We start from the raw sequence: 24,996 nt of genomic DNA, 5'->3' as shown, positions 1-24,996 counted from the left end.
TTGCAATGCTAGTGTAGCTTAGAACATTTTATGTATCACAACACATGTCTGTTAAGGGACTCCACCCATATATGTAAACAGCTACTGGCTCAATTAAAGATGTGATTTTTAGTGTGTCATAGCCTCTTAATTTGAGCCAATTTTAACTGATTGGTTCATAAGCTTCAAATTATTTCTTCCCCAGCTAAAATCCTGTGGTACCTTTGCAGACCAGATGCTCGCAGTGCCGGTCTGTGGGGCGTTTAGACTTTTGAAGGTTCCATCTTCAGAAAAGTGAATGAACTTGAATATCATAGCTTTATCTGTTGTGGTCATAGTTGTTATCAGTATACCTGCTTCTGTATCTTCAGGAAAAATGAGTCATCTGTTTCCCATTGAAAAAGATTATAAAAATAGTAGCTTTTACTGTGCTTCTGCTTTATATCTGAAATATGTTACTTTTAGCTATAGTAGCAGGAAAGACATTGGTACAATCTATGATAATTGCTATAGTGTTTATATACAGTGCCTGATAGACATTTTTCCCCCCACTTTTTAATTTAGAATTAGTTAATTTAGTATTATATTATTTTGGCAGCATTATTGTAACATACAGGAGCTCAAGTAATCAAAGTCCAGCTGTGCTGTGAGCTTTATCAATGTGTACATTTATTATCCATGTCTTAGTAATCCTAGAATCACAATTTAGGGTAAATTGACCGTGTGAATTAAGGAAAAATAAAAGCAGAGTAGGGAAAAGAAGAGGTGACAAAAGTATTTTTGCATAGACAATCTCAGGCATAGAACATTAGTTTAATAAATATACTATGCAATACATCCATTTCTCCCTTCCAACACTATTTATGCAAGTATAATTAGATTTCAAAACAATGAAATAATCTTTGACAGAGTATCAGACTACAATTAGCCTGATTCTTCTCCTAGTGAAATTAATGAAAATTTTATCACTGACTTTAGTGGGAACAAAGTTAGGTCTACCCTTAACCTTTGTCATAGCTGTCTACATATGGAAGTGATTAAGCTGCTGAGTAACTGAACACTATTCAATACTCCAGAGTGCAATTCTCTAAGATGTCAGCACTCCTTCGACAGCTAGCTATTAGAGTAAAGTTTCCAAGTCTGGTGTGTTAATCTGTCTCCTCTGAGATCAAACATTGCACCTTCTATAATAAGAATGACAACATCTTAACGGGCCAGATAGTTATCAAGGAGGCTTGGAATCACTTCTGTTTCGTGCTGTGTTTATCTCGGCCTTAAGCCCTCACGTGCTATTCTAAAAACAACAGAGAAATATTGAGATTGCAAGAAAAAGCTGTCAATCTTATTGAAGTTGGTCTCAATTTGTCAGAGCATATTTCTAACCGAAGCAAGCCATGTCTTCAAAAAACAATGTTGCACCAAGAAAAGGAGACCTTGTCAAACCTGGAAGAGTAGATCAAAACTCTGACCTACTGTAAAAGCTTCAAGAGGCATTTGGTATTTTGAAGAGTTCTTAGAAGTGTATTGACATCCAAGTTAGTATGCCCAATGCTCATGCTGTTATTGCAAATCTTCTGGTACTTTAATTATAGCTTTAGCTCCTGGACACAGTGTAGAAATGTGACTTGATTGAAATGCAGAGGTTTTAAAAACAAAAGGCAACCCTTCTCCCCTGCACAATTTGTGTGTGAATGTGTCTGTGTGTATGCATGTGGTATTTAAAATAATTTCATTATCTGGGAGCCTTCATTCTGTTTTTTAACATCTTGAGATAGTTAGCCATTCCATAACTCCAGTGATTGGGTGAGCAACCTATACAAATAGATTCTTGACTATTCATCAAATATAGGCCCATGCAAGAGTAGGTAAATCTTCATGCATACCTGCATAGATGGTTCACACACACCCCCCAAAATAGGAAATATATGTACTGCTAGCCAAAAAAAGATACTTACTCCAACACATGCTTAAAGGTGCAAAAGTAGACATAGGAGTATGAGTTCAGCACACACGCACAAATCATGCCTCTGTACAATCACGTACAGGCAAGACAACTACTCATGCCTTGGCCAAAAGAGGTACGTACCAATCAATTCCTTAAAATATCGGCTTGTTATTCATTGCTTGATAAATACATTATTAATTTGTGTCCCTATGTTTTTCTCAGTTTATTGGAGTGTTCAACTATGTGTCTGGGCTTCCTTCATGTGTAGAACAGAGAGAAGAAAAGAGTATGGCTACAAGGATAATCAGTTAGTGGGTGATGCGTCCGAGAAAGTCTTTGCAACTAAAGAATGCTTCCCAGTCACTAATATACTACTACAGTAAACAATATCCTGTTGCCAGGGGCAGGTATTTAATGACAATAGAATAGAGTGTGCCTTTGTGAGAAGGTGGGAGAGTTGTTTACATCCACCATGTTAATGAAAATGTTACAAGAGCTGCTGACATCTGGCAAGGAAACACAAGTGAACTTTCAAGGCTTCTTGACCCAAAGTAAATATTTGATGCAGAAGCAGACATTCTTTAACAGGACACTGTCCTTACTGTCTGCTGCGGGGTTGGTGAAGTTGTAGGTTTGACAAGAGATAATCTCCTCTTAGGATTCAAGATCTGTTCTAAATCTGATTACAAGAGAAGTCAGGATAACAAAGTTTGAGTGATCTGTCCAGTAAGTGATGTTCTATAGCAGTCTTAATTGTAAAACTATGTGTATTGTGAGTGTATGTATGTGGATACTCTATGTAAAATGGATCTATATGCCAAACTAGTCACTTCAGACTGTGAGGGCCATTGGTATTTATAAAGTTCCTATAGAAATACCCATGTCATTGGAGCTGCAATAGTGCTGTGTCACTGGGGGAATCATTGCATCATCCTCGTGAATCATGGCAATGGCCAGTGTAATGAACGTGAAGTTAGCAGTTACTCTTTCCTATGGACTGCAGAAAACCTGCTACACTCAAAGCCACTCAGAAGGGCTGCTGCTTGAGCAAGGAGGCCAGTATGCTTCAGAGCACTGGCGGTCAAATTGTAATCCTGCAAGGTTATCACTCCAATTTCTTTGCTTATCATTCAAATTTCTTTACCAATATGAAATGAAAAGTCATTTGATACCTGAGGCTCCTGGTTCAGTATCTTATAAGCAATTTTAGAGTTATTAGTCTTTGGGTCATTAATATTCTCTGCTTTTACTGTGATGATCTCACTTCCTGCAAACAGTAAAAATACTGACCTGAGAGTGAATTAACACACACACCCACCCACTCACCCATAAATACTGCAGTTAAAAAGGTTGTTTTAATGATGTATATGCTTTGATCACTACTCAGGAAAAAAAAGTTGTTTAGAATTAAATGCAATTGTTTTTAATTTCAGTGGTTTGAGACAATTTTTATGTAATATACATTATATAAAGAATGCGATAACGAGTTTATCTTTGCAGAAATACAAATAAAATAAGACGTTAAAGTAGAAGGACATGAGAAATAAATAGTGAACATTCAGATATTATAGATTCACCTCCAGTTACATTAATGAGGGCTTTCATACCTTTTAGTATTTCTTTCCCACTGCTGATCCCTAAGTTTTTCCTCAAAGTTTTTTTTGTTACTTCATGAATGATCATGCCTCTTCGAGATCAAAATCTATGAAACTTCCAAGTGCTCTTGCAAGTCCTGTGTAAAAAAAAAAAAAAAAAAGGAATGAATCAGTTTCTCTCATTTAGCAGCTACTAAGGTAAGATTCTCACTGAAGTAATGATTGTGCAGCTGAGTCCTAAGTAAATTATTATTCTTTCTCAGAGCTCTGGTGGGCTCATCATAATTTTACAGCCTGTGTTATTGCATAAGAACTGTTCTCACATTTGGCTGTATTGTCCTTGAGTGCTACCTGATAAAACTCCTGGGTGAATACTGGCAAGTTGTCATTCTCATCCATCACTGTTATCAGCAGCATAAGTGGATCACTGTACAGCAGCCTGTCACTGTTCCCAGCAAGAACCTGAATCTCATGCTGATACAGTTCAAATTGATAAAAAAAAATAAAAATTAAGTACTATGATTAAAGTGTTCATTATTAATATTAGTAGAATTTGGCATGAATATTTCCATTTGTATAAAAACTGCTATGATCTGCAGTATAGATGTAACATTCAACTCCCTTCTAATACTAAAAAAAAAATTCGGAAAAATTGTAAGGATGTGTAGGACTGAAAGGGGCTAAGATTGTTAAAGTTCTGTGTTGAGCTGCACAGGCTACTTGTAACTTGTGTTATATAAAACTTTTCAATAAGGTTTTTTTAGAGATTGCACAAAGCCTAGTGTTATATGAACTAATAGGAGCAAGAAGAGGAGAGGAGAATATAATAGTGGACAGCTAGTGTGTAAAAAAAAAAAAAAAATAAATTAATTTCTCCTTCCACACCCCCCCCCACCCCCCCCCCCGCCAACTGTGTCTTCAGCTTGAGGGAGGCATAAAAGTTAACTCTTACTCCATGCAGCATGTGGACTGTGCTGATAGATACTCTAAACTTTTGAACTGCTAGCCTATCTAGTTTGGAAGTGATGCATCACCAACATAAGCTTAGTAGTCAGTCTTGCCCAGAAGCTGAGAATTTCTGCCATAAGCTGGACTACAAAGATGGAGCTAAAATTACTTTCTATTTATAAATTTCTCTGAGTATTGATCACATTTCAAATGACAGTATTTCCAATGAGAGTTTGTCTATAGAGATCTTCAAACAGGACTTCATTGCATGCACTATTCTCAGCTTTATATATTCCAGAGAAAAATCTAAAGCCTAAAGGTAAAATGTGTTATCACTGACAGAAGAGAGACTTCAGAATCCCAGATGGCAGCTTGCAGGCTTTCCTAATGCATGGAAGTCCCAGGGCTCTTTCTATAAATATCTAGAACCATATGTTCCTACATCACTGAAACATCAGTAAAGTCTTTTCTGTTACATCCCTTTGGAAAAGTGGGGCAGTGTCATCATAGTAAGGACATCCAAAAAATCCAAGACAAGATAGTGTAGACAATAAGATCTGTCCTGTATGTCTACTCAACTCAGCATTTGGCTCGGTATTCTTTCTTAATAGTGCTTGTTATGGGCTGATGGATTCTGGGATCAGGTTTAGGAGGACATGAAATGGTATTTAAAGCACAGATTTGTTTAATAACAGTGCTGCTACCAGACCTGCCTTGCTGCAGGAGTGCCCAAACTGCTTTCTGTGCTCACCATTCCTTTAGAGGGCCCTGTGCAGCGCCTCTAGCCGATAATCTGTTTCTGTCCTCATTGGGCCAGGGGCTGGGGTTTTCATTCTGATTGTTTTCAGGTAAATTACAGTTGGTTTCCCTGGTATTTTGGGGGAATTATGACTAATTATATAGTGAAAGATTGAGATTTAATCCCATGAAAATAACTATGGAGGAAGTATAAAGGAATGCAATACTGATGTAAAAATTTAAACAGTTAATGCTTCAAATCAGAATTAAAGTCTGAGTTAGTTATAGTTGAGAAACCACTGGTTTTATAGTCAAGGGTCAAATCCTTCTCCTAATCCAGTACAGTCTTTCTGTACTGGAAAATCGAACTGTATTCTGCAAGTGATATCAGAAGCTTATTCCTCAGGGGAGCAGTTTAATGGATAAGGCACTGAACAGAATATAATTCCTAGGTTAGTCACAGGCTGCCTGTATGAATTTGGACAAATGACTCTGCCTAGTGTCTTTTTGTCTTCTGTAGGAGGAGGTAATGGCATTTTCCCACTGCCTAGAAATGCTGAAGAGCTATCCATTAAGAGTGGCAAGGGGGCACGCAGGGACATAAATCCTAGTGTTGCGAGACAAGGCATTATTAGCAGGCAAAAGATTGTTTCCCTGGCCTTATCTTTAAAAATCTTACTGTTTCACATATGTGAAGTTTCCTTAATCCATATTAACAAAATTCTCTGTGTACTTGAATACTCTGAGCACTAGTTGAAGAAGTTATACTGCAACTTCAGACTGGTTGTTCCTTATATTTACACTTACCTCTGCCTGATTTTCTCTGTCAAGCTCTAGTGTTGCATAAATGTTCCTGGCTAGATCAATTGGAAAAAAAGCCCTGAGGGGAGCTCCCCTTCAAATAGCAATGGACCTCTTTACTTTGCCACTGAACCTGGAACCATGGGTAAAGCATTAATATAAATGGAAATATTCCAAGTTCCAAAAAAATATGAATAACATTGGAATGGTTCAGTCTCAAGGACAAATCATCCCTCAAAAACACCATTAAATTTTTGCTGGCAGCTACAGAAGATTGCTATTAAGAATAAGTAGGCATAGAAATGAAACTGCCCTGTAGAAATCATCTACTCAGAGCGCTGTCCAGGCACTTTGGATGGACATTAGGAAGTTCTTGTGCTCTCATTCCATCTCCTTACCTATCCTGAGTATGAACCAAGAAGCCTGGTTTTGGTGTTAGCAGCCCAGAATTTGTTCTTATCAAAGTAATTTAATCCTCTTTATCAGTTATTCTTTTTAGAGAGGTAACAGGCCTCAGGATGAAACTGGAGAGAACATTGCTCTTGTATCTAGCTGCAGTACAGTGTCTGCTCTTAAAGCAGCTGTGGTTGAAGACTGTGCCAATGTGTTTTGCCATAATAGGCTTCTTAAACAATTTATATTATCAAAAAATGTTGAGATATGGTCTACTAGCTATAGAAGGCATCTGGGAATCAAGAAATGCTGGGCTTGAAGCTTCACTTCTGCCAGACTCATTCTGCTTATCAGTAGGCAGGCTATTTATGACTCTGATGTTAACCAGTTTCTATTGATTTTAACTGAATTTATGAGTGAACATCTAGATACCCAGCCACCACTAATCTCTGCCTCAGCTATTGTAAAATATAATAATTTATGCCTGCCTCCTGCAATATTGCAGGACTTGTATATGTAATTTTCTCAATCTGCTTTGAGATCCTTTGAATATATAATTATGTTATTATTCAGACTTCTGATGAGATAGTGCAAGGCTCGACAGTTCCACAAACAGCAGCATTTTATATCAAATAAATTCAAAAGGGTAATGATGAAATCAAAATGAAATAATGAAATTCTTCTAGAACTTTGGGTCACATTTCTTTGTTGTTACATATTGTAATCTTTTCATCATCACAAGCCAAAGCAAAATTAAATCAGTGAAAGCTTGGCCTGACATCCTTTGGCAGACTGAAAGTTAACTCATTTTCAGATTCATTTAAATATGAAATTGAATTAGCGGAGCTAAAAATATTTCTGTTGCACTGCACTGGTGAAAGGCAATAAACACTTTTAAGCCAGATAGTCTAAGGAAGAATGGACAGCAAACTCTGAGAAAATTATAACCAATTTCTTTGCTATTACCATGGAAAAGTAGCTACAAACACTTGTGTTTAGACTGAACAGTCCTCATGAAATACAGCTTGTCAGTTGTTTTTATAAGACATAAACCCTTTCGACTCCAGGGATGCAGAACAGTTCCTAACAAGGAGAAAGGAGAAGGTGACTGTTACAAATGGGATGTGTGCAGTGCCTCATTAATCCTCAAAATAACAAGGCAAAACCATTATGGAGGCTTCATTCTAATTTAAACATCCATTTGTTTATGCAAGCATTAATGTGTTTCTTGGGTGATTTTGTTTAGATTTTGTGCCTCAAAACCCCTATGACTGTATTCCCAAAGTATGTGGATACAGTCATGTGACTCAGTTCCCTCACTGTATTACTTGCTTTGCTATGAGGAAAGACAGTGCAATCTCTAATCCATGTTTAAAATAAGATTGTTATTTTAAGCGACCTTTTCCTATCCCTTTTGTATCTTTGCATGTCTGAGGGATTCCCTTTGGAGTTCCAATAAATAGAACAACAGCAGGCTTTACTCTGTGCATTGGGCAGCCCTGTGTTTCTGTTACTGCTCAAACACTGAGAGCTGAACAGGCAGTTAGGGTTGGAGTAAAAAGCTGGGAAAATGCAGCACCAATTTTAGGTCTTTCCAAGAATGTAGCAGTAAGAATGTAAAAGTGTGGAGTTTAGCCTTTTGGGGAGAAAAACAAGAAAAACAGTGCAAAACACAGGCATGTAAGTGATTTTAAACACCTTCATGTGAACGAAACACACTTTCATCAGTTGTCACCTGAGATCTATTTCCTGATCTCCTAAACAAAATTGGCCTGTTGCGATACACATTTCCCTTTTGCTTTCCAATGTGCAACACACAGCAAATCTGCTTTTCATAATGAACCTGTGCACACAGCAGCATTTCTGCAAATGTACAAGAGAAGGCTGAATTTAATGGGATTATTCATAAGCCTAAATTAATCACAGGTTTGCAGTATCAAAGCCAATGTTCCTAATCCAAAGGAATTACCCAGAGTAGATTTAAGATTGCAGGAGAATCTCATCTCATCTGAGTTGAATGATCTGAGTTGAATGATTTTGAAAATCAGGATCTCCTGACTTACCTTGGAAATGATCTGAGGATAACTCGCATTCAGGAGTTCTGGAAGGAAAATGGCAGCTGGAGCTACCTGGGTGTTTTCCACAATTGCAATTTCCACTGTTGCTAAGGCACAATATCCTAGAGACTGATTCCCCAAATGTTTGACTTGCACAATTAGGTGATAATTGCTGACCTGGGATGTGTCTAGCACAGAGCTGTCTACAAATAAGAGAGATTTATCAAAGACATTTATAACTCTTTTTGCAAAAACATGACAGCTGGTCTAGGAACATGAAATTAAGCTCCCTTTCTTGTTAACTGCTGCAGCTACTTTGCTATGGGGATATTTCTGTATTCTTGATTTTTTGTATTTTTCTATATTTATTTACTGATAGTTCAATTCAGTTTTGTTACTGCCAGTGGTAGTAAGGTAGTGGACATGACACCTCCCTTGAGCCTGCTAGAAGGGAAGAATTTGGGGCGCTTCTGGGACAGTTCTGTACCATGTTTTCTGTGATACCTGTGTGTCTCGGAGGCTTGTAATGATAGTACTGATCACTCACTGCTGATAATACTGGGTTACTGGCTGCTAAATCTTCACTTTAAGGTGACTACAGCATCTGCTGCTGGAGATGAAATGAAGCGTGGCTAGGAAAAGGTCTTCAAGCAGCCCTGAATGAGAGGTGCCAGGAGAGAGAAGCACAGCTTCTGGGCTCTGAGGAGAAAGCTGCTCTGCTGAGGGATAGGTGAAGGAGTATGTAGGCAAATGGAAGACAGCCACTTAGATAACATGCTGATCTTGTTCTAGGCAATGCTGTGACCTGTGTTCACTATCACTTATCTGAGGTGACGTTTGTTTTCATGATAGTATGGCTGTGCAGCATACAGCATGGGACATTCCTTTGTTGTTGCAGGCAGGCAGGGGGAAGACCTTTCAGAAGTTGGATTTAGGAAAGTCCCCCTTCCCGTTTCCAGTGGAGGGGCCCATTCAGACAAGCTAACATAGCTACACCAGCTTCTAAATCCTTAGGCACCAGGCATCCTTATCTGCCTGGCATGCTAATATGATGGGCATTACTGCCTAAGGCTGGACAGAGATGATGTCAAGCTGACTCACGATGACCAGTGTTTGCCTGGTGAGGACGGTCTCAGACCCCTGAGAACTCCAGCAATTTGTCACTGAATTGTAGGCCACCTCCTACCTTTCACTCTACCAGGCTACTCTGTGAGTAGAAGGTAGCCCTTCCCAAACTGCTCTGTATGGACCTTTCCTCCAGTTCCAGAACTTTGCTGGATTACCATCCTGCTTCCTCTGTACAAGTAGTCTCTTGACTGGAGTCGGGAATGTCAGGAGCGGGAGGGGATGTAGGGCTTAAGCTTGTATTAAAGGAGCGTGGCAGGAGGATGTAGATTTATCTTGAATGTTCTTCCCTCCTACATTTCTGTTGACCTGGTGATGCAGCTTTCTGTAATGATTCTGTAGTGACTACTACCTGAAAGCCATAGAAATTTCTCTGAATTCTTGAATGAGGGAAGACGTGTGTGTTATCATGAAGGAGGCAGAGGATGTTTTTCTTTCTGTATCAGAGGGTGAGATTTATATCAGGTTGCTCTGTCAGTACAAAAGTAATAGGAGGCAGGAGAGAGAAGTTAGGAAAGCCTGGTATTTTTCAATCTATTTACCCAAAACAAAGTTATATGGATTATGTGTTTCACTGTTAAACTGTTCCTGGAACAAAGGAAATCAACTGAATGACAGCATATTTTAGACATTAGAGGAGCAATATTAGACTAGAAGGCTAGAAAAAAAATCTGATTTCATCTGAACCTTTCTTTTTGGAGTTTGTTGCTCAAGTTGACACACACTTTCAATGATAGTTTAGTTGAAGCAGCCTTCATATAATCTAAAAAACTAGCTGTCCAGGTAGGTGGTTGTTCCTGACTATTATTCTGACCTTAACCTTTATCTAAAACATAAAGAAGGGCCTTCTTAAGTGATGGCCACCAGCTGTTTTTCCAGGGGAAAAAACTCTTTTCCCAGTTCCATGAAAACACTTAAAATAACTCTGTCAGCCTTGGGCTTGTTTTTAAAAGTGCCCTTTCCATTATGGTGGTCAGCCTTACATAGCATTTGGAAATGTAAAAATAAGTGAAAAATACATTAAGGAGCAGTTTACAGACTTGAATTTTTAATTTCATAATTAAATAATAGGTGTTTTCCATGCTATTGCATAAAGAATATGGAGAGGTGACCAGGAATGCACCTCTGTGTGCTGTTGTAACACAATGCAGTGATGTACTTTTAACAGAGCATTGTAACCTGTGCTAGCTTCTTAAAAGATGAGATTGTTCTGCCTTCCAATTCATTCCATTATTGCTTTTGAGTTGTCATGTTCTACTGTTATATTTCCAGGAGATTTTTCTCTGTATAAAATGTCATTTGCAAAATGTCTAAGGCAGGAGTATCTACTACAGAGCCAGCCCATTGAAGCCCAAGCCAAGACATTAATTCTTCAGTTGATACAACACGTGATTAAAAACTTCTCAGGCTGGATATTCTGTTTTGGGGAAGCAGACATTTAGCCTTTGTAGTTCTCTTTTGCAACATTTGACGTTATTAGATTTTTTTTGTAGTTTTTTAAGGAAAGTAATTTTTCCCTAAGTCTTTTTGCTCCCTTTCCCTTCCTCTTTTCTCTCCTACTGATACAAAATAATACACACAGTTTTTTTGACACAATTCCAAGTTATAAGTTTAAAAAATCTTTATAGGTTTATTTAATCCCCTAACCATATGTATTGACTTTTTTAGCTGTACTTTCCAAAATTTTCTATGGCCGTTATCTTAGTATGGGCTTAGTCTTTAGAGAATCTTTCATACAGTACACAATGACTGCAGGCGCACAAAATGAACTTCATAAAGACCTTTCACTGCACTACAAAAAAACCTAATCCAACCTGACATTATTGGTGATGCATTGTGTGGGTGTACACAAAGCATCAGGCAGTGTTTTTCAAGGATAACAATTTGCACGTTTTCAGCTGGACTGTATATCTGCAGATTCAGAAAAAATTTGCTATAAAATAAAACTGCATATTGGATTTTTATTCACAAAAGAAGTGAGGACAGGAGTCATCAGGGGCAGCATCATCTGGTGGTTAAGTGCATTGGGGTACAGTCTGGTAGAAGGCTTTCCGCCTGGAGTCACAGAAAATCTCAGCATTTCTGAGATCATTATAAAGTGCTACTCTGAGTAAAAATGCCAAGGTATTACATTTCTACTGCTTAGGTAACTTAAAATCAGAACTGAAAACCTGATGGAAAATTTTACATCAGATATTACTAAAGGGCCTTTTTTCATATAAAAACAAGGGCTTCCATGATATGGTAGCTGTTGTGTTGTGTTCTCTTGTTTCTGTAGTACGTATTAATTTGGTTATTCAGAGTTTTTTCACTGGAGTCGTGTAGGGAGTGCAAGACTCTTTTTGTGGTAACAGCACTTAAACAGCTCTCCAAACCTAGAGCTTACTTCTAGCTCTAAAAAAGACAGTACATCCTTGAGCATCTATAAACATTCATTTGTTTAGTTCGCATGCTTGTCTGCATTCTACATGGTCTCAAAATAGATAACTGACTTCTGTTTCCTAAGGCTTAAGGTCTATAATTGTTCAAACACTTCAATACAAAACAAAGGAGAGCTACCCAGCTGTATCTTACCTTCTACAGATAAAGAAATAGCCCATGTCCTTGAATCCATCTGGAACATATGCTCTGAAGGTTGGCTTGGAGTCTGTGTGAGGATTTTATACTGTAACTCAGCATTTGATGTGGAAGGGTCATCCGAGTCAGTGGCACAGCTAGGCACAAAGAATACTCCAGGTTTAAAGACTGCAAATTGGTTTTGGTGGCACGGTAATTTATCTAAAACATAGTGGGGTTCCAAATACTTTTTGTAGACACGTTTGTTTTCCTAGCAAGCATCTGCCTATCCTGAAAACATTAAATGCATCATACTTACAGGCATTTTGTATGAGAGTTTAGTGTTTTTCAGGTGGAAAAGACAGAGCAGTGCGTACCTTTCCGTCATTACTGTGTTCAAGCTGATTCTGCATTCACTGCCTGTTTAATAGTTTCTTTTCTTAAACTTATGTCCTGTAAGTTTTTAAACCTCAGGGCTGCCTCAGATACCTACTGTAAATGAGATACACTAGCAAGAGCAAATTTATAGCACCTTTTCTCTGAGGCATTCAAGGGTCTTATAGTATTTCTTATATATTCTTATATATTTCTTGTATAGTATTTCTTATCTGTTTTGCAGGCCCAAAGTTGCCAGCTCTTGTGATGTTTGCTGTGTTACTTACTAACCCACCTGCTGGCAGTTTTGATCAGGTTAGTAGTGGGACAACATGTTTTTTTGATTGCACAGAAAACATTTAAAGTGTGGCCTGAGGCTTTAGGCACAGGTGGTTCTTTCCACTTGTTGGTATTTAAACCCTTCAGCTCAGCAGCTGGAGATGCTTTTTACAGACTATGTATCTTGTGTTAGGTCTCTGTCTTGGAAACATGTGGAGGAGGCACAGACATCTCCTTGCTGGTTTTGTTCTTAAACTGTCAGAAAGAAAGCTTAACCTGAGAATTTGGGGTTGAAGAACTTACTAGGGTGTATGTTATCTTTGTATGTGCGATGTGTGGAAGGAAGTCAACAGTAAGAACGTGTGCTGAGTGAGTCTTCAGATACCTGTGTCTCTGTGTCAGCTAAATCTCCTGATGACAGGCTTGCCAAAGTTACAAAACAGAAACAAAATACAGTCTTTTGTACAAATGATGGAAATGCAGGGCCCAGATATTGGTGCGCCTCGTCTTCTGTAGTCATCTGTACCACTTCAAATGGGGTGGAGTACTTCCTCCTGGATTGATGGTGTTTCCTTTTGCTTTGCATTGAGATCAGTTATGGCCCAAGAAACGCAACAATAGATCAAACATGAGTTGAGGCCTAGGCCTCTTGCTAGGGGTTTACTCAGGGGTGGCAATGTTTCTAAACCATTCTTCTTTTAACATCTGCTGTGAGGGAAACCCAGTTCTCTTGTCTCTAGCAAGAGCGTGAAGTAGACAACAAATGGATATATTGCTTAGAGGGGCTGTGGCCTTGTTGGTCTAACTCAGTGAGTTTCCCTGATGTGAACAATGTCCATTCTTTTCTTTCAATATTTTAATACAGTGTTGCTTAATTTTTCAAAATGAAACATAGTTTGAAGTAAATAGTCCAGTTCTTACATTTGTGTATGCATTAAACAGCTACTAAATAGCTTTTGTTTTCCACGCTAGAGGTAGCTGTCTTTATGGTCAAAACATAGTCAAACGCTACCTTTGTTTATATGCTAATGTAAGTGAGATTTTCTAGACATAGTGGAGAATTTCCATGTGTTCGTAGCTTATGCAATCAGGTAGCATTTGCTAAATGCAAATTGAATGGTGTTATCATCATATGGTTTGACATACGTGGGGAATCCCAAAGGACCTGCCTGGTCAAAAACATGTCTGTGTCTTGTTATGAAGGATAGTAGAGGTCAAACAATGTTTTGCAGGATTGTTCTGAGTAGTAAGCATTAATAAAGCATCTAACTCAATATAATGTATTCCCATTAATATGGGAGGGGAGACAGGCCATGTAAGGGTTAATATTTGGAACAGTAGTAATATTTAGAAAATAGCATTAGGAAAGCACTGTTACATTAAATGTCAGTAATGTAGCACTACAGATTGTTGCTACTACATTTCTCCACCTATTTTTTTTCTTTGTTCCCAAGAGCTTTTGTTAGAGATTGGAGCAAATGACAAGTACCCATTAAAACTCATTTAGCCTTCACACAGTGAATCCTTCAGCTGCTGTGGCATGAAGTAACTTTTGCCTCTCTTATAAACATGGAAATGCACAGCAAACCTTTTATAACGTCTACAATACAATGAATATTGCTGTTAAAAGCCACCTTCTGACACATGACGCAAAACAGCATGACCAATGCAATCCAGATGAATACATTGAGGAAACCATCATGCTGAAGACAACTAAGTATTTCAGATATAAAAAACTTCTTGTGATTAATCAAGGATCTTATTCTCTGGCTTACACCTTATTTTCATCAGTATAATAAGCCAGAGTTCAGTGGAGTTACTTCTGATTTATAACAATGTGAGAGGAATACAGTGCCAAATAGGTCATATTCTCTGCTGATTTTTGCCTCGCATCATGACTGCCTGACATCATGCTGGCTTTAAAATACTTCCTGTTTCATGTTGGAGCTTTTTATACCATTTGTACTTGCTGTGTAGGTGAGAGGAAAATTAATCGCAGTCTAAATTAAATCCCTTTGGGATGCATTTAGATATGACTAAGAGGACTTCTAAAAATGTTAACTAACGTGCTTTAAAAGTATAGTGTCAAAAAAAACATTTTAATGTATGTTTGCAGGTAAAGGTGATCTATAGATTGAGTGTGCCTTTACAGGATCAGCTCAAGAAAATAGCGTATTATATCTTGTCTGTCACCACTCCAGTCTTTGATGTCCATACTGTGTTACCTGAGGTGGTCTAAGACAACTTATTTTCCTTTGTGGTCCACACATGTCCTTTTTCATTTTAAACCCTGTTGACAAGTAAAATATGATGCACCTGATCTTGCTCCTTTTTGACATTAGTAGACCACAAGCAGATACAGAGCTAATTTAATAGACCCTTTTCCTGGGAAGCTGGGCAAATCCCTTCAGTTTAACTTTCTACAATGTTTCCAAAAGATGAGTGACAATGCCCTTTGCTTACTGTTTGAAGCATTGGAGCTCATGTGCTGAAACAGCGCTCACAAAGTGCCTCATCAGATACAAGTCCCAGTTATGAAGTATTTCAGAACAATGGACAAGCTCAAGAAGTGGGCCCACGTGAACCAAGTGTGGGGTCCTGCACCTGGGTTGGGACAACCCCTGGTATCAGTACAGGCTGGGGGATGAAGAGATTGAGAACAGCCCTGCAGAGAAGGACTTGGGGGTACTGGTGGATGAAAAGCTGGATGTGAGCCAATAATGTGCACTTTAAGCCCAGAAGGCCAACCATATCCTGGGCTGCATCAAAAGAAGCGTGGCCAGCAGGTCGAGGGAGGTGATTCTGCCCCTCTACTCTGCTCTGCTGAGACCCTACCTGGAGCACTGCGTCCGGCTCTGGAGCCCTCAGCACAGGAAGGACACGGACCTGTTGGAGCGGGTCCAGAGGAGGGCTCCCAAAATGATGAGAGGGCTGGAACACCTCTCCTATGAGGAAAGGCCAAGAGAGTTGGAGTTGTTCAGCCTGAGGAAGAGAAGGCTCCGGGAAGACCTTATTGCAGCCTTTCAGTACTTAAAGGGGGCTTATAAGAAAGATGGGGACAGACTTTTTAGCAGGGCCTGTAGTAATTGGACAAGGGGTAATGGCTTTAAACTAAAAGAGGGTAGATTCAGACTAGATAAGAGGAATACATTTTTTATGATGAAGGTGGTGAAACACTGGAACAGGTTGCCCAGAGAGGTGGTAGATGCCCCATCCCTGGAAACACTCGAGGTAAGGTTGGACGGGGCTTTGAGCAACCTGATCGAGTTGAAGATGTCCCTGCCCGTTGCAGGGGGGTTGGACTAGATGACCTTTAAAGGTCCCTTCCACCCCAAAGCATTCTATGATTCTATGAATGACTTCTATTGCAAAACTGAGAATTATCAAGAATTTGGCACTTATTTACCATTCCATGACATCTTAATGTTCACCTGAAGATAGGTAATTTTCTTTCTATTTCTGACTTATGTCCTGAAGATTTACACTTATATTTTCCCCATTTTTCTGACAAGCAGAATCATTTCAACATAAAGACTTAAGTACACTAGCAGCTTAAAAGAACAGTCTAACAAGGTTAAACTATCTCACCCTATATGAAGGTCCTGAAATCTCCTGTACTTCCATATTAAAATACTGTCTCCTTCTGACTTTACATTTGGCTAAGCAATAACATTTGCTGTTCAAAAATATGTCGGGAAGTTTATCTATAGAACTAATGATAGAACAGTCCATGTTTCTAAAATAGTCTCCTTTTAGCCTGCTTATCTCTTCCCTGACATTTCTTACTGAGCATCAGTGAGCAGGCAGCTTTGTACTGACATCTGAAAGCAAGTCTACAGCAGCAGTGTGCAAAAGGCTATGGAACAAGCAGTCACATGGTTTCTATATTTTCTCTCTTTGTTTACTGTGTTCATAATGCCAAATGGCAAATTAAAAGAATGCCCTAATTCCAAAGATTAAGGCATGATATTTTTCCTTCCCACATGGATGGTTGTGATTATCTTTGGGGAGGGAAGGCATTTTATACTTGTTCTTTTGATATTCAGTTCTAGTCGTCTTTCTGGGAGAGCAAATAATTTCTGAACTTTTTAGTATAAACACTATATAATTTATATAAATTGGATTATTTTAATGCAATGTTTGACTAAATTTACAAAGATTAGCACACGTGTTCTGTAAAACCTTTGGCTTTGAATGTAAGAGGAGACAAAGGAACATGCCTTTTTAGAAAGGAGCTGGGAAGGTTGATGTTACCTTGCTATGTTTGCTAAGAACCGCAGAGAAGATATCTCAGCCAACCCTGGCATATTGCCTTTTTCCATCTTTTACTGCTGTGGTTATGGTCATGGAATTCAATTCTGGATGCTCACCTTCAGCTTTTCCAAATGCCAATTTTTAAGACGTATTTTATAATACACGTGATGTTACTAGAGCTGTAGGAAAACCTCTATTAGTTGCTACTAATAAAGGGCATGTGATGTTTAGATTTAAAATCTATTAAAAATTTAAAATATTTAAAATATAGGGGAAAGAAATAAACTGAAGTGTGGAGATAAGCTTCCTCTGTCTCTCTCTCTGAATGTCTGTCCCTCATATCGCCCATAGAAAAAGGTAATGGGGAGACACAAGGCAGACTCCTGTTGAGATCTCCAGGTCCTGCCATTGCTGCTAGTAATTTCTCAGGGACAGAAGTATGGAGTTACAGCTTTCTTTGCCTGCAGGTAACGAGGGGGTGATGACTTTTTTTTGCATCCTTTTAGTTGTCTTGGCATGGCCACAGTGCAGTTTGCTTACATGTTGTCCAGAAAGAAACAATATGAAGAGATCTGGTGCCTGGATATTGCTTTATTAGTATTGCCACTGGAGCGGTATTGGGCTTTTTGGATGTTTGAGTCTATCACTTCATCTGAGCTTGTCACCGGTATACGTTAATGTAACCAGATCCATGCAAGTTTTCTGTCTTCAGAGAAACATCTCCAAATTAGGAGGTTGCAGTGCATAATTCTGATTATAGCCAAACGCTTCAGCTATAGATTTTTTTTTTTTATTGGCCTCACCTCATATTGAAACTCCCTGGGGATGTAAGTGACTTTGTTGCTAAGTGTGGCCTGAATTAGTGTCAGTGAAGACAGGTGACTCAGGATAAGTACCCACAGAAGTGTAGTCTACTTGTGGAATAAGCTATAAGATGTGATTCTGTCGTGAAAAGGGTTCAGGAAATACAAGAGGTATCTATGAAACTGTCACCATGAGATAGGTAAGCCCCCATAGTTTTCTTTCAAAGTTTGTAGCTCTTGTTAGCCAGCGTGTGGGGGCATTTACTGTATTTGGGAGGATAGAAGATGTAAGATGAGAAGGTATAAGAGTAATCCATGTTCTTTAATTTGCAAATTCTTCTTTGGTAGGGTGATATTAACTGTTAACGTGGGCTTAGTTTTCAATTAATCATTATTTTATCTTTATTTCTTTAATTAGTATCATTTGCTAATTATCTTTTATTGGGACGTTCACATATCAACAGCTGGTCAAGTAGTCCCTGTAAGATCAAGGCTGCTTAGTTTTTCCATTCAGTGATCTCCAAGCACAGTGCTTAAGATCTGACATAACAAGCAAGCACGTTACAAATACAAAAGAAAAGGAGTGTGTAAATATGCTTTTTTGATAGACTTGGGCAAAGTGTACATTGCTTGTAATAAGAGCTGCTGGGGTTTTTTTAGCGATAATGACTTTAAGGACTTAGTCTGTATTCAATAGCTAGAATATTTGCAGAAATAGATGTATCTGGAAGTAATTTTAAGGAGGAGGTAAATTGGCATCAAAATGCAATTTAATTTGTTACTTCAGGAGGTTCCACTAATATTTTCTGATATGTCTATGAATACTTTTTGACATTCATTTAGTATCTATTTCAGTGCACAAAACTCAACTCTGCACACAAAGTTGGGCTGTTGTGCACTCCAAACACCCTTTTAGCACATGCAAAACATTTTAAAATCCCCTTTGAAAATATGTGCTGTAATTTTACTCTATGAAAAATAGTATGGTTGTATTTGGACCATGTTGTGTGCTCACGAATTCAGAAAGTGCCAGGTGAAGAAAACAATACTAAGACTGAAAATACAGTTCCAGTGCCGGTTACACAAGCCTGGAAACTGTTTTCAGGTATTGACATTATCAGTATTGACTTTAAGGGTCCTAGCTGGTGGTGCGAAGCACAGCAGCAATAAAATGGCAGTGTTCTGTTCAAAGTCAATTTAAGTACAGACTAATGAGTCACTGAAGCACCTATTAAATGGCAGATGGTGCTTATGACAGGGAAGGAGAATGACCATTTGTTATTCTAGCAGAGGGCAGTTACTGAAGTCAAATGGGTTGTTAGGAATTAAAAGGCAAACTTAGTATCAATGACTTTTCTTTTGGTTGCAGGCTCCATGATAAGATTAAGCAGGAGCATAATATTTATGTTAAAAGGATTTTGACTTTGTTTTCTTGAATAATTATGATGCCTTCCCCAAAACCTCTCTGCGCCTTATGAGATCCCAAGATACAGAGAAGCACACAGCATAAATTGTTTTCAATATGTATTTTAACTGAGTGGCTCCAGTCAATAGTGTTTATACCAAATTCAGGACATTTTGTTTGGTTTTCATCATTTATTGTGCAACGATTGTGTAGTATAGTAATTGTAGAACTAAAGATACAGTAGGTGTGTCTAATTCTTCATTTAAAATTAAGATGCTGACTAAAAACTGGAAAATTATGGCTTTAAGTAGTAAAGAATATACTTGGAGACCCTCAGAGCCTTCTAGGAAGTATTCTCTGGGTCTCTGATAGCCCTCCTCTGTGAAGTAACCTCCCTCTTATCCTACTTTTTTGATGCACAACGATCAGGAACTCTTAAGACATGTAAGAAGCAGGAATGCATATTGCCGTGTTAGGGACCCCAGCTCATGCAGTAGAATAGAGTATGAACTGTGACTCCTTGGAGTTACCACAGCAACATTTTCAAGTCCAAATTTTCAGGCGTTTTTTTGAAGTTTTTCTATGAAATGTTTTTTTTTCAAAATGTTTATGCGTTTCTATTGACATTTTTCTTGGAGGAAAAACACTTTCCAAATACTTCTTTTAAGCATTGAGATAATTCTTTTAAGTAAATAAAGACCAGATAAAGCTTTTTTCTAGTCCATTTTTCACACTGAACTCCCACTCTCCGTCTGCTTCAAAAATGCTATCAGTATAAAAGTTTTTATCTGGATATGAGGTGAAAAGGAGGCTGCTGAAGACAGATATATTAAAATCAATATATTTTTATCTGATACTAATAGCTTTTTCTTGTATTTCCTGGATACCAGCAATAGGGGCCTGGAAAGGCAAAAGGAATTACAAAGCACATAGCAAGCCAAGATTGAAAGTGATTTTTTTTTTTTTTTTTTAATATAGAATCATGGAATCATAGAATCGTTTAGGTTGGAAAAGACGTTTAAGATCATCAAGTCCAACCATTAACCTGGCACTGCCAACTCCACCACTAAACCATGTCCCTAAGCACCACATCTACATGTCTTTTTATGCATAACACAACAACACAAAAACCTCAAAGATAAATTAACTTCTTAATTCAGACAAAACCAAATACAAATAGTTATTTTTTTTTCCTGGCAATACTAGGATGACACCTTCCCTTTACAGCAATGGAACCAATACTAGTCTCATTCAGTAGCATGACTCCCTGAATGTTAGTCCTGTTATTCTGAAGTTGATCAATATGCATTAGAGCAGACTTTAGTCCTCCTTTCTCCTCTTTCTAATAAGAATAATTGCTTGTTTATTTGTACAATGTCCCTAAGTGCATTCCTCTGAGTTCTCTACTTCAGTGAAATACATAGCAAAAATGTTTGTGCAGGTTAACAACTTAAACATACGATTCTATGTTTAATCTTTCCTTTATATATGATATCAATGGCTGGAAACCTGGCTATACTTCAAGGAAATGTTTAGACTGTTGCCAGCAGCAGATAGGATAAGCTCTAACTAATGTAGGGGATTTGATCTTGAATAGTGCTGAACTTTAGATAGTGCTGCCCAGGGAAGTGGTTGAGTCCCCATCCCTGGAGGTTATTTAAAAGATGGGTAGATGTGGTGCTTAGGGACATGGTTTAGTGGTGGAGTTGGCAGTGCTAGGTTAACGGCTGGACTTGGTGATCTTAAAGGTCTTTTCCAACCTAAATGATTCTATGATTGACAGCTTCCACTGAATCCTCTGGAATTCACAACGCCTTTGTGTCAAGTTTCTAATCACGATTATCAGAATTCATCTTCCTAATCTGGAGTTGCTTCTAATGCTAAGGAATGAGCTCTGAACCAATCTGTAATTCTGCATATAGGTTATGGTCTGAGTTACTCAGCTGACCTCAGTACTTGGTACAGGAACCATGTACAGTGAAGTTTCTTGTTCTTTTATAAACTCAAGCCAGAGAGTTGTTATAGTTTAAAGACGGCCAGAAGAAAACTTGAACAATAGATACCCCTACATTTCAGGATAAGTTTATAGTTCATGCTCATCTGAATAACCACCATCAACCTTGAATCAGGTCTAAATAAAATCTCAGGGTAATTAAACAGACAGGCATATTACACAGGTGGCTGCTCAGGTGACAGGATTACTGCACTTATAAAGGTCACGTGGAAGAAATTAATCTTAGCCCCATCCCTGCAGAAAACATTTGTTTGTAACATCACTGACCATCAGACGACATGGTGAAGCAGAAAACACTTGAACTGATAGACTGATAGGTGTCACATTTCCATGATTTAATTATTGATGTTTTCCAGATTACATCTTAGGCAAAAACCATAAAGGAAAACTCTGACTGATGTCACAAATATGTCTTAGCCCATTTAATAATATAATGTGATCAGCCCTTGATATGCCTAACATTACTTTTTGGTTCTGGTATAGTACCGTACCAATATAAAATATATTTCTCAAAGATGTGGTCCCTATATATGCTTTATATTACGAGGACCCACAGAGAAGATAGGACTTTCCATATAAATTGTAATTAAAAGTTACCTCCTTTTATTTACTCAATAGCTAGAGTTAACAATTCTGTGCATAGTAACCAGTGAGAGAAAAACATAGGCCATTACCACTCCTCCTAATGCAGAGAAACGTGGGTTTAACCAGATCTTGAATGAGATTCTACATTGTACCTTTTTGTATGATGCTAGTCCAATGAAAAATTAGTTTGTTCAAAACAGTACAGATGATTCACTGTTTTTATGTATGTATATAGGTATGTATATTTGCTGTATTGTGAATCACCATGGAGAGGGAAAAGGAACATGAATAATTATGGGCTGCTCCTATAACTCTTCAAAAGAGTGAAAAGACCTCACAAGAGTCTTGTAAGTTTTTCTGTAGTATCCAGAAGGTCTGAAGAGCAAAGAAATGGAGACTGCTTCTTTGGTACTGATGTCAGTATTACAAGAAATGTCAGTGACGTTTTTTGTAATAAATACTCCTCTATTGGAAAGTGTTGTATCTGAATGAAACAAAGTGACAAAGCACAAACTCACTCCTACAAAACGGGGAGAATGTGTATGGTTCAATATTCTTTCAGTGTGCAGCTGTATGTGCAAGAGATTTATCTGAACCTTTGTAAGTCTTCATCATTAACCTCTACAGTGTTATCACCTCATTTTCATACTTTTCTACTTTACTGGGTCATTGTCTTTGTCAGCCTACACCCTTTTATATCTAATTATGGAACAAATGCAGTAATAAGCTGACTGTGGATAGATGTATTATAAGGTTACGAGGCTCAGCTCTGCCAGAATCATAGCCAGATTTCTGTTCATAGTGCAAACTCCTGGAGCAGGTTTGTAGTGTGCTTTAGGGACAAAATCAAATCAAACTTTTTATGATCCAGAAAGAGTATTTATGGTACAAAGGACTCTTTTGGTCCACTGTTATTCTTAGAGTCGTATCACAATGTTACGATCCAGATAGCCCATTATGATACATTACTGCGAATCTGTGTCTGTCTGTTCACCTGAAATTTCTGAATATTTGGATTCAGCTGGCCCTTGCTGAGACCTTAACTTGTTCAGAGAAGCTGGAATTAAAGCTTGCCCCTGCTGTTTACCCAGTCATGCCCAGTGTCATTGGTGTGGATCAGTCAGCATTGCATGGCAGTACTGCAGCTTTGCCATTTGCTAGTATGTCTGGAAATGAGGTGAGAAGAGAGCTAGGTAACCTGCACAAATAGGATTTTCTACAGAGGTTGCCTCAAGATGCTGTACAATACACCCAGGCCTCCTTTGCACTGCACCTTGTTTATCTACACGCAGCAGCCACCTCATTTGAGTCGTCTGGACTCCACACTGAGACTCACTTTGCATAAAAATTTAAAAAGGAAGTAAAGAATGGGGCCCTCTATATTTCATTCTGATCTCACAGCAGTGTAAGTTCAATTAAATAGAATAACTCTTGATTTAGGCCATGATTCACCCACGTTCTTAAGTAGACATCCAGTTTTAAGAACATGAATAAGGCAACTACTCATAGGAGGATGATGGCTCATATACTCAAAGTCAAGCATGCCTTTAAAGACTTAGCTTAACTGGATGTTTCAAAATTGTGAGCTGAGATCATACCCAAGAAATTATGTTAACTTAAGTATTTCCATGCCCAGTAATTTCTTTTTTTTTAATTGGAAGGGACATTCCGTATTTGGAATGGAGAGTAGCTGCGATCCTAAATTTGTACTTAAAACTAAAAGCTTATTTCCTTCTTTTAATGCTAATGCTATAAATATTTGGAAATCTAATGCTGTTTTAGTCTTTGTCAGTGACCAGAAACCATATCTATTACAGCGTTCTACTATTTCTCTTAATAGGGGCTTTTATTCTTTGAGTTCATGCTGCATTTGGAGTCCTACAATATATAGTCTATGGAGTCCTAACATATGTGCCACAGAAAAGTTATTAATAGAAGCAATCTGCTTCTATTTTCAGGCATGGAAAAGGAAATAATCAGTAGTCGGACAGTGAATATTATTTCAGACATCCTGAAATGCAATGAAAGAAATAACATATCTTAGCTAGAAAACTTTCTTACCTGATTTTAATCTTCTGATTTGCTTAGAAATAACTAAAAAAAAAAGGAAATTCTTCAAAATATATTAATGGAGTAAGGTACAATTAATATGTTAAAATGTTATTAAAATGCATATAATTACTCCTATGAAATAATAAATTAACTAGGAATATACAACACCTAAACAAGAAATAGGGAGGATTCATTCTTATTCCCCTAGTACCAGTAAAGACTTCTTTCAGCCTTATCAGAAGTCATGTAGTAGAAGAATATAATGGAAGCCTGATCATTCCTGATACTCCTGAAAAAAAAAAAGCAGCTATTATTTTCAAATCTTCTGTACATAATAGGATTAAAAAGGGACAACTTTTTCAGGTGACCTATTTTGTAGGTTAGAGGTATACCTATAGATTGTATTACAGAATACCACTTAGAGTATATAAAACTGCCCGTAACATCACATAATACTACCATATACTGTTTTTTCTCTGCTGGTAATAAGTATCCTACTGTGCTAGGCTAATTTATTTCAGGAAAATATTGCCTCGTACAAGCTTGACACATCTCAAGTGGTAACTATACTCACATAAATTTACTCTTGGACCCTTAAGTCAAAAGAAAGAGTAAAGGAAAAAACCACTGACTTATTTCTAAAAGGCCTAACTCTAACCTACCATGGTTTCTGATTATTTTTTTTTATTTATGGTTTCAAATAAAATGTTGTTTCTTTTTAAGACTCGGAGTTTTAACTAGCAGAGTCACATTCATGTTTTAAAGCAGTCAAGCCTTCAGGAGTCTTAAACAGAGATATCTGAAAGGGGTAGACATTTATAAGGAATCTCAGCTATCACGTTAAATAGGAGAATGAGCCAACTAATATCGTTGGTGCTGTAGTGAATAGTCGTTGTAAATTTTAAGCCATAAAATAAACTGATGATAGTTCTGTAGGCCCAACCTACACAACTGAAGTCTGATATTTAAATATCCCTGTGAAAGGTAAAATGATTTCAGGGTGAAAAAGAAGTTCATTTATACTAGAAAATTGGAAGTAGCAATTTTATCAAAACAGAACATTAAAGAAGAAAAATTGTGGTAAATACTGTT

The sequence above is a fragment of the Nipponia nippon genome, unplaced genomic scaffold (assembly GCF_047370975.1).
Source record: "Nipponia nippon isolate SJK-2023a ecotype South Korea unplaced genomic scaffold, ASM4737097v1 scaffold_7, whole genome shotgun sequence".
Lineage (NCBI taxonomy): Eukaryota > Metazoa > Chordata > Aves > Pelecaniformes > Threskiornithidae > Nipponia > Nipponia nippon.
Note: the sequence above shows the minus strand (reverse complement) of the source record.